This window comes from Papio anubis, chromosome 14 (genome assembly GCF_008728515.1).
Source record: "Papio anubis isolate 15944 chromosome 14, Panubis1.0, whole genome shotgun sequence".
Lineage (NCBI taxonomy): Eukaryota > Metazoa > Chordata > Mammalia > Primates > Cercopithecidae > Papio > Papio anubis.
The window spans coordinates 87,526,557-87,536,631 of NC_044989.1; positions in this window are offsets into that span (position 1 = coordinate 87,526,557).

Below are 10,075 nucleotides of genomic sequence, written 5' to 3' on the forward strand. Positions count from 1 at the left end.
GAGCACCGCCCCCTGCTCCGCGGCACTCCGTCCCATCAAACGCCCAGGGGCTGAGGAGTGTGGGTGCAACCCGCAGAACCGGCAGGCAGCTCTGCTCAAGGCTCCCGTGCGGAATCCACTAGGTCAAGCCAGTTGGGCTCCTCAGTCTAGTGGGGACTTGGAGAACTTTTATGTCTAGCCAAGGGATCATAAATGCACCAATCAGCACTCTGTGTCTAGCTCAGGGTTTGTAAATACACCAATCAGCACTCTGTGTCTAGCTCAGGGTTTGTAAATACACCCATTGTTACTCTGTATCTAGCTAACCTAGTGGGGACTTGGAGAACTTTTTTGTCTAGCACTCTGTGTCTAGCTCAGGGATTGTAAATGCACCAATCAGCACTCTGTCAAAACAGACCAATCAGCTCTCTGTAAAATAGACCAATCAGCTCTATGTAAAATGGACCAATCAGCAGGATGTGGGTGGGGGCCGGATAAGGGAATAAAAGCAGGCTGCCAGCGCCAATCAGCGCTTTTCTGAAGGGTGGGAGCGTTGTTGTTTTGCTCTTTGCAAGGAATCTGGCTGCTGCTCGCTCTTTGGACCCAGGCCACCTTTATGAGCTGTAACATTCACTGCAAAGGTCGGTAGCTTCACACTTGAAACCAGCAAGACCATGAACCCACCAGGAAGAATGAACAACTCCACATGTACTACCATTAAGAGCTGTAACATTAGCTGGGAAGGTCTGCAGCTTCACTCCTGAAGTCAGAGAGACTGTGAATCCACCAGAAAGAAAAAACTGGACACATCTGAACATCTGAAGGAACAAACTTCGGACTACCATCTTTAAGAACCGTAACACTCACCGTGAAGGTCCGCAGCTTCATTCTTGAAGTCAGCTAGACCAAGAACCCACCAATTCCGGACACAGTTCCCACCCACCACACTGTCTCCCTAGTTCTATCCCAGCTCTTTAAACAGTTGGAGTTCAAACCTCAGACCATGACAGCACATGAGCCTGAACTCCAGTATGGCCCTGGACAAGTTCCTTAATCTCGCTGAGCCTCGGCTTTCTTGAAGCAGCGGTAACGTTGTTAGTAGCCTCCTGGCCCCAGTACACCGACATACATATATGTGGATATCCTGTGAGGGGTCGTTTCTTATCCGCAGAGGTCCATACTTTGTTCCTGAGTCACTGATGCATTTCTGCATCCAGCGTGTTTAAGGGAGACAGTCTGGGGAGGGCAGGGAAGAGCCTAGCGGGTCCCGTAGTGATTAGGGCTGTGATGGGGGTGTTACTGGAAAAGGGTCCCTATCCAGACCCCAAGAGAGGGTTCTTGGACCTCTTGGAAGAAGGAATTTGGGGCAAGTCCATAAAGTGAAAGGAAGTTTATTAAGAAAGTAAAGGAATAAAAGAATGGTTACTCCATAGGCAGAGCAGCAGCATGAGCTACTGGACTGACTATTTACAATTTTTCTTGATCCTCTGCTAAACAAAGGGTGGATTATTCATGGGTTTTCTGGGAAAGGGGTGGGTAATTCCTGGAACTGAGGGTTCCTACCCTTTTTAGACCCTATAGGGTAACTTCCTGATGTTGCCATGGCATTTGTAAACTGTCACGGCACTGGCAGGAGTGTCATTTAGCATGGGAATGCATTATAATTACCATATAGTGAGCAGTGAGGATGACCAGAGGTCACCTTCGTCACACTCTTGGTTTTGGCTGGCTCTTTTACTGCATCCTGTTTTATCAGCAAGGTCTTTGTGACCTGTGTCTTGTGCAGACTTTCTATCTCATCCTGATTTAGAATGTCTAAGCTAGTGGGAATGCAGCCCCACAGGTCTCAGCCTTATTTTACCCAGCCCCTATTCAAGATGGAATTGCTGTGGTTCGATTGCCTCTCATGGGGGCAGTGCACAGTCACATCTTGGTCTCTGCTGCCTCATCCTTCCAGATCTTTCAGATGTTTGCCCTCTGGCATTCTAGGATAGGAAGACTGCTTCCAAAGTGATGCAGGATTTTTCTCGGACACTTTTCCAACTGCAGACTTCTGGCCTTCGATGCTCCAGCCCATGCCTAGCTCTGCCCCAGGCAGGAGGTGCCCTACCCACTTGGGCTTGCACTCTGGTGGGGTTCCAGCAGCCACCAAGATTACATGCTCAACCCCAGTAGGAGGGGGTGTGTGAGCAAGTGAGTGCCTCATCTTGCCAGCCATTCCAAGTGCCCTTTGGGGCTTGCAGCTGGATCAGGCCTGTTGGAAGCAACTCCCAGGGTGAACCCTGACATCCAGATGAAGTGAACTTGGTGGTGCCCAAACAGGAAAGCACTGACTCTGAAGCCTCAGAGGGGGTGTTACAGCCATGCTAACAGTTTTTAGTCCCACCATCAGCAGCCTGACAAACAGGGGCATGTTAACAACGAATGGGGGGGTGTGTTAACACCTCTGTCAGTCCTGTTGTCTGCTCCTGCTGGAGGCTCCCTGGCTGGCCTGGCCCTGCACTGCTTCTCGTGGCAAGTGGCTGCTACTGGTTGCAGACAGTGGGGGAGGTGTGGAGGGCTATGGTGTTACTGCCTTCTTCGTACCCTTTGCTGACAATGATAGGGTGAAAAGGGCGGAGAAGACTTTTCTGAAGCGATGAAACAGCTCTCAGTGGAGAGGGGATGCGAAAGGTAGTCCCTGGCCTGAAGTCGGGTGGTCTCTCTCTCAGTGTGGCTCAGTCTGGGGTTTTTATGGGCTCAGAAGTGGGGACTGCATGCTGATTGGTTTATGAGTATGCAAAAAAGGCTAAAACAAAGGCACCATTCGAAGGTGGCATGACAGTGTAGAAAACCAATTAGGGAAGGGGAGATATATGTAAAGTAAGTGAAGGGTTGGGATCAGTCAGAGGAAAGTACACCAACAGGAAGAGAGGTTCTCAGTTCAGTCCGTGGATTTATCCAAGACTTGTAGCTTAGCTTTCAGACTTTTAAACTGCCTTTGGTTTGAAAGTTGGGTTTCACTGGGGACATGCTGCTATCTGCCTAGGTGTTTGTCTGCCTCCTACCACTATTAAAATTACTAAATCAGCGCATCTAGCCTGAGGGCATCTAGCCCGAGGGGTCCCCTAGTCTGGCCAGCAGAGGTTTTTGTTTTTTCTTTTGTTTTAATTAAAATTTTAATTAAAAGGGACTAATATAGAGGGTTTTTAAAAAATTACCATATGTGTTGAGTATTTATGCTATGCCAAGCACTTCCCATATATTTTCTCATTTAATCCTCAGAATAGCAAGGGTGATTGCCTTATCTCCATCCTATAGATGAGAAAGCTGAGACCCAGAGAAATTAAGAAACTCACGAGGTCATGTTGTATGTAAGTTAGTTTTTGCTGTGTCATAAACCACCCAACTGTTTATGATTTCAAACAGGTAATACTTGTTTCTTAACAACTGGATGGGGGCTGGATGGCCAAGGGGCCTCATATTTTAGGGACAGGAAGAGCTCATCATCAGCTGGGTGTTGGGGATGTGACCACAAGTCTCATTATTCAGGAGAGTTTGAACATAGGGGTTGAGTTCCAAAAGCAGCATAAGGGCAGCAACACAAGAACTTTCTGTGTCTCACTTATGTCATATTTGCTATTCTCCCATTGGCCAAAGCAGGTCACAAGGGCATGGCCAGCCAATATGGAAGGGGACAACCAAAAGGGGTGGACACAGGGAGTGAGAATTGCTGCCACAGGGAAAAATCTGGCAGGTGTCACCTTAAGTAACCAAAATGAACATCATCAGTAATAGGACAAATTGCAATCGTGTGCCTCCTGATAGTCTAGCAAGAAGAACACAGCATCACTTCTATGATGTTCCTGCCAATAATACGTAATTGGAATCTAATCCTAAAGCAACAAATTCAAATTAAGGAAAATTCTACAAAATAATTGGCCCGTAATAGAAGTGTAAAAGTCATGAAAGTTAAGGAAAGACTAAAGAACTATTCCAGACTGAAGATGAAAGAGACATGAGAAATAAGTGCAGTGGTGGTCTGAACTGGATCCTGACTTGGCAAAACTTGAATAGGAACTGTTGGTTGGATGGTAGAAATATATTAATGTTGATTTTCTGATTTTGCTAGCTATATTACAATTTTAAGAAGACACACAGTATTTAGGGGTTATAAGGAGTCAGGTCAGGAACTTTCAAGTCATTTAGTAAAATAAAAGTTCTTTGTACTTTAATTCTAAGACTTCTATAAATTTGAGGTTATTTTTAAAATACTTTAAAAAACTCCTTTAAAGTCTCTTAAAATGCTGTCCTATTAATAATAGATTTTTAAATTTGTTTTTATTTTTAGCAAGGTTTTGTGTGCCCATAGTTTGAAGTATTGTTTTTATTTATTAAAACATTGTTTAATGTCACTCCATTCAGAGGTAATGAACTGTTAGTTTGTTGTTGTTGTTGTTGTTTGAGACAGAGTCTTGCTCTGTCACCCAGGCTGGAGTGCAATGGTGCAATCTCAGCTCACTGCAACCTCTGCCTCCTGGGTTCAAGCAATTCTCCTGCCTCAACCTCCTGAGTAGCTGGGATTACAGGCACCCACCACCATGCCCAGCTAATTTTTGTATTTTTAGTAGAGACAGGGTTTCACCATGTTAGTCAGGCTGGTCTGGAACCCCTGACCTCAGGTGATCCATCCGCCTTGGCCTCCCAAAGTGCTGGGATTACAGGTGTGAGCCACTTTGCCTGACCTGAAGTGTTAGTTTTATGTCTTTTTTTTTTTTTTTAAAGACCAGTAGTTCCCTAATCTCCACTTTCCCCCTTTCCTGCACCTCAGAGGCAACTACTTTCAGCTGATTACTTTGACAGGTATGACCTTATTTCCACATAATTGCTTATGTCATGATTTTTTTATTTTTGAGATAGGGTCTTGCTGTGTTGCCCAGGAGGGAGTGCAGTGGCGCTCTTGTAGCTCACCACAACCTTGAACTCCTGGGCTCAAATGATCCTCTGGCCTCAGTCTTCTGAGTAGCTGGGACTACAGGTACATGCCACCATGCCTGGCTAATTTATTTTTGCAGAGACAAGGCCTCACTGTGTTGCTTGGGCTGATCTCTAACTCCTAGGCTCAAGTGATCCTCCTGCCTCGGCCTCCCGAAGTGTTGGAATACAGGTGTTAAATCAAGTTTAGCCTAAAGCTGCCTCCTCACATATATAAGTGTGGCCTAAAGGTTTGTCTGTATATCATGACAAGTGGAGTAACAGACTACACTTGTGCCAATCACTGAGTTTTGGCCAAATGTAGCCAACTGTTCAAACCATGTTCAGATAAGGCAAATGCCAAGCTGTAGCCAAATTCAGCTGTCTCTGTACCTCACTTCCATTTTCTGTCCATAAACCTTCCACTGCGTGACTGCGCTGGAGTGTCCGAGCCTACTCTGGCTGGGAAGGCTACCCGATTCTTGAACTGTTTATTGCTCAATTAAACGCCTTTAAATTTAATTTAGCTGAAGTCCTTCCTTCCTGCCTCCCTCCCTCCTTCCTTCCTTTTTTTTTTTTTAAGATGGAGTCTTGCTCTGTTTCCCAGACGGGAGTGCAATGGCACGATCCTGGCTCACTGCAAGCTCTGCCTCCCGGGCTCATGCCATTCTCCTGCCTCAGCCTCCCCAGTAGCTGGGACTACAGGCGCCCACCACCACGCCTGGCTAATTTTTTTTTATTTTTAGTAGAGACGGGTTTCACCATGTTAGCCAGGATGGTCTTGATCTCCTGACCTCATGATCTGCCCGCCTTGGCCTCCCAAAGTGCTGAGATTACAGGCGTGAGCCACTGCGCCTGGCCTGAAGTTTTTCTTTTATCACAGGTGTGAATCATTGTACCTGGCTGTCCTACATTTTTAAAAACTATCATGCAAGTCATAGTGACTTCCTCAAGACTGTCATTATCACATACTTGTAGTGTGCCCTTGCTCAATTTTTATGGTTTTAATTTAAAAATTGGAAAAAGGATCTGCCTGCTCTACTAAGTGTAGTTCAGTTGTGTGTGCTAACTACTGAACCATGGCATCTATTTTGAAACCATTTTGAAGAAATCACAGTACTTGGGTATCTTACTGAATATTCTTAGGTAGTTGGCTCCTGAACAATGTGGGGTTAGAGGCTCTGAACCCTGTGCAGTAGAAAAGCCAAGTATAACTTGTGACTCTCCCAAAACTTTACTAATGGCCTGCTGTTGACTGGAAGACTTACCATATCATAAACAGTGGATTAACACCTATTTTGCATGTTACATCTAGTGCATGCTGTATTCTTACAATAAAGTAAGCTAGAGAACAAAATGTTACTAAAAATCATAAGGAAGAGAACATAGATTTACTATTAAGTAGAAGTGGATCATCATAAAGATCTTCATCCTCAACATTAGTTGAGTAGGCTCAGGAGGAGAAGAGGAGGGGTTGGTCTTGCTGTCTTTTTTTTTTTTTTTTTTTTTTTTTTGAGATGGAGTTTAGCTCTAGTGGCCCAGGCTGGAGTGCAATGGTGTGATCTCAGCTCACTGCAACCTCTGCCTCCTGGGTTGAAATGATTCTCCTGCCTCGGCCTCCCAAGTAGCTGGAATAACATGCATCACCATGCCCGGCTAATTTTGTATTTTTAGTAGAGACAGGGTTTCTCCATGTTGATCAGGCTGGTCTCGAACTCCCGACCTCAGGTGATCCGTCGGCCTTGAACTCCCAAAGTGCTGAGATTACAGGCGTGAGCCCCACCACACCTGGCCTTGGTCTTGCTGTCTTAAGTGTGGCAGAGGCAGGAGAAAATCTGCGTATAAGTGGACCTGTGCAATTCAAGGCCATGTTGTTTAAGGGTCAACGGTAGTTTTGAACTTCCCCCAAGCATTAGACTCAAAATAACCTGTGAAAAAGAATTTTGTCAACTCTAAAAATGCTGATAATTCAGCTGACCTTGTTTGTAATACCTGTCAATAAAGACTATACTATCTTGGGGTTTTCAGAGAAGAAGGTATCTTTTAGGACTGATAATTCACAGCCTACTTGTGCTCTACTTTGGTTCTCTTTTGACCAGTAGACCAGACATGTTAAAAAACAGGCAGTAAAACTGCACAAAATAATCTTACTCTGTCAATGCCATGGAAGAACAGTTAATTTGGGGATCTACTTAGTCACTCTAAGACTAGTCACATAGTCAGTTATAAATCTACCTAATAATATAGTTTTTTAGCCTATATTATTTTGTCCCAACCAAAAAAAAAAAAGTTATATTCCTTACCTATAGACAAAGATATCACTAAGTGTATTTCCTTATTGTTAGGATTAAGTCATCAAGGAACGGGAATGTCTACTTTTTCTGTTCTTGGTGATTTTGATACAGCTGCGATGACTGGAGGAACACCAGGGTCTTTGGTCTCGCGCTGACAGGATTGACATGGACACACATGGATTGGTTTTAAGAAGCAAAAAGTTTAATAGGCTGGAAAGAAGGAAAGAAGAAAACAGCTCCCCTGTACAGAGATAAAGGGAGGGGGGATTCGAACAAAGAGAAAACCCTGTGTGCCACAGAAAAGGGGCTGCTTATATTGGGATGCTGGAGGAGGCGGTGTCTGGTTTCCATAGGGCCCAGGGGATTGGTTTGACAGGTATGTCATTCACGTAGCCCGTGAAAAAACTGGCCCTCCCATCCTAGCCTTTTAACATGCAAATACAGGGTGTCTTGCCGTTCTACACACGTGGGGATATGTTGGGGCAAGGGAGAAGGCTCAGGGAATCGCCATGTTTGGGTGGACCCAGTTTCTAATGGCCGGGATTTGCATAGCAAAGCTTGGCAGCCCTGCTCTAAGAGCAGGGGCTTTCCTGCTAGATAAGACGTTTCTGGAACAGCTTTAAAAGAAACAAAAACTTCCCAAGGATCCCCTTTTCCTCTCTAGCTGCCTAAAATAATTTCTTAATAACTCCTATAACAATTGATGTTGGGTTCTAATGGTCGCCTCTTCCCCTTCTAGGCTACTGTCTAAGATGATTTTTGTTTTTGTTTTTGTTTTGTTTTTTTTTGAGATGGAGTTTTACTCTTTTTACCCCAGGCTGGAATGCAATGGTATGATCTTGGCTCACTGCAACCTACACCTCCCAGGTTCAAACGACTCTTCTGCTTCAGCCTCCCGAGTAGCTGGGATTATAGGCGCACACCACCACACCTGGCTAATTTTGTATTTTTAGTAGAGACAAGGTTTCACCATGTTGGCCAGGCTGGTCTCAAACTCCTGACCTCTGATGGCCTCTCAAAGTGCTGGCATTACAGGCATGAGCCACCGTGCCTGGCCTGTGTGTTTGAAATTTATTATGGGAACTGGCTCATGTGAAATGATTATGGAGGCTGAGAAGACCCACAATCTGCCATCTGTAAGATGCATAACTAGGAAAGCCTGTGGTTTAATTCAGTCAGTGTGAAGGCCTGGGAACTTGGGGGTTAGGGTGGGATTAGGTTAGGGTGTAAGTTCTAGCTGAATGTGAAACCCTGAGAACCAGGAGCACCAATGTCCAAGGAAAGGAGAAGATGGATGTCTCAACAAAAAAAGAGTAGGCAAATTTGCCCTTTTTCCTCCTTTTTATTCTGCTTGGGGCCTCAACAGATGGGATGATCACATTGGGAAGGCCATCTGCTTTACTAATTCACCAATTCAAATGTTATTAATCTCTTCTGGAAACACCTTCACAGACACACCCAGAAACAATGTTTACCAGATACTCAGACATCCCTTAGCCCAGTCAAGGTGACACACACAATTAAAAATCACAGATGATTAAAAAAATAACAGATGGGAAGAGTTAAGAGTATAGGCATGCTAATAAAAGTTTAAGTAATAATGATTTTATCCAGTGTTTATTTTTTCAGGCTAAAAGTTGTATTTTAGAATACAAAATGGAAAGGGCAGTTAACTTTTGTTTGTGAATTTTCATCTCCCTACCATGGTAAAAATAATTTTAGCAAAACAACTTTAATGTTAATATTATAATAGACATGTAAGCACAACATTGCAGAATACAAAGAGAATTTTTTTCTGTTTTCTTTTTTTAAGTGGGGCTTGGGAATTTTCATTTCACAGTCTCCTTGTTATCCAAGGCATTTTTAGAGGCCAGTCTTTCTAGTCATATTTGATAATGACGAAGATGAACTAATTGACTTCCTCAAAGTCACATAACAACTTCATGGCATAGCTGAGACTAGACTCCTGGGATTCAGATTCTCAGGCCATCAGTCTCTCTACAACAAAACAGTGATGCTTAAATACTTTAGATGCATATCACAAAAAAGGGGATTATTAGAATGAAAACACTGATTAGGACAAGACAATTTAATGGCATTTTATTTCCGATAAACCCTTCTCTCTTCAGTTTTAACTATTTGAAAAAATTGTAGGCATGTCAGAGGCATGTAAACTAGAGTAACTCCATCTTGAATAGCAGCTGGGTAAAATGAGGCTGAAACCTATTGGGCTGTATTCCCAGATGGTTAAGGCACTGTAAGCCACAGGATGACATAGGAGGTCAGCACAAAATACAGATCATAAAAACCTTGCTGATAAAACAGGTTGCAGAAAAGAAGCTGGACAAAACCCACCAAAACCAAGATGGCCACCGAGAGTGACCACTGGTCGTCCTCACTGCTAAACTCCCACGAGGGCCATGCCAGTTTACAAATGCCATGGCAACGTCAGAAATTACCCTATATGGCCTAAAAGGGGGATGCGTATCAAGAAATTACCATAAAAAATGGGCAACCAGCAGCCCTCTGGGCTGCTCTGTCTGTGGAATAGCCATTCTTCTATTCCTTTACTTTCCTAATAAACTTGCTTTCACTTTATTGTATGGGCTTGCCTTGAATTCTTTCTTGTGTGATATCCAAGAACCCTCTCTTGGGGTCTAGATTCAGACCTCTTTCCTGTAACATCGTTCTGGCGACCAGCGAAGGGACTATAGTGAGGAAACCCCCGACCCAAAAGCTAACTTTGGGTAAGTGGTGGGGTCCTGTAATACTCAGTCATAGATTTCCACCTTAAAAACCAGGTTCACATGTGAGTAAGCAAGGAACTTTTACAACTTTAAAGTGTGACC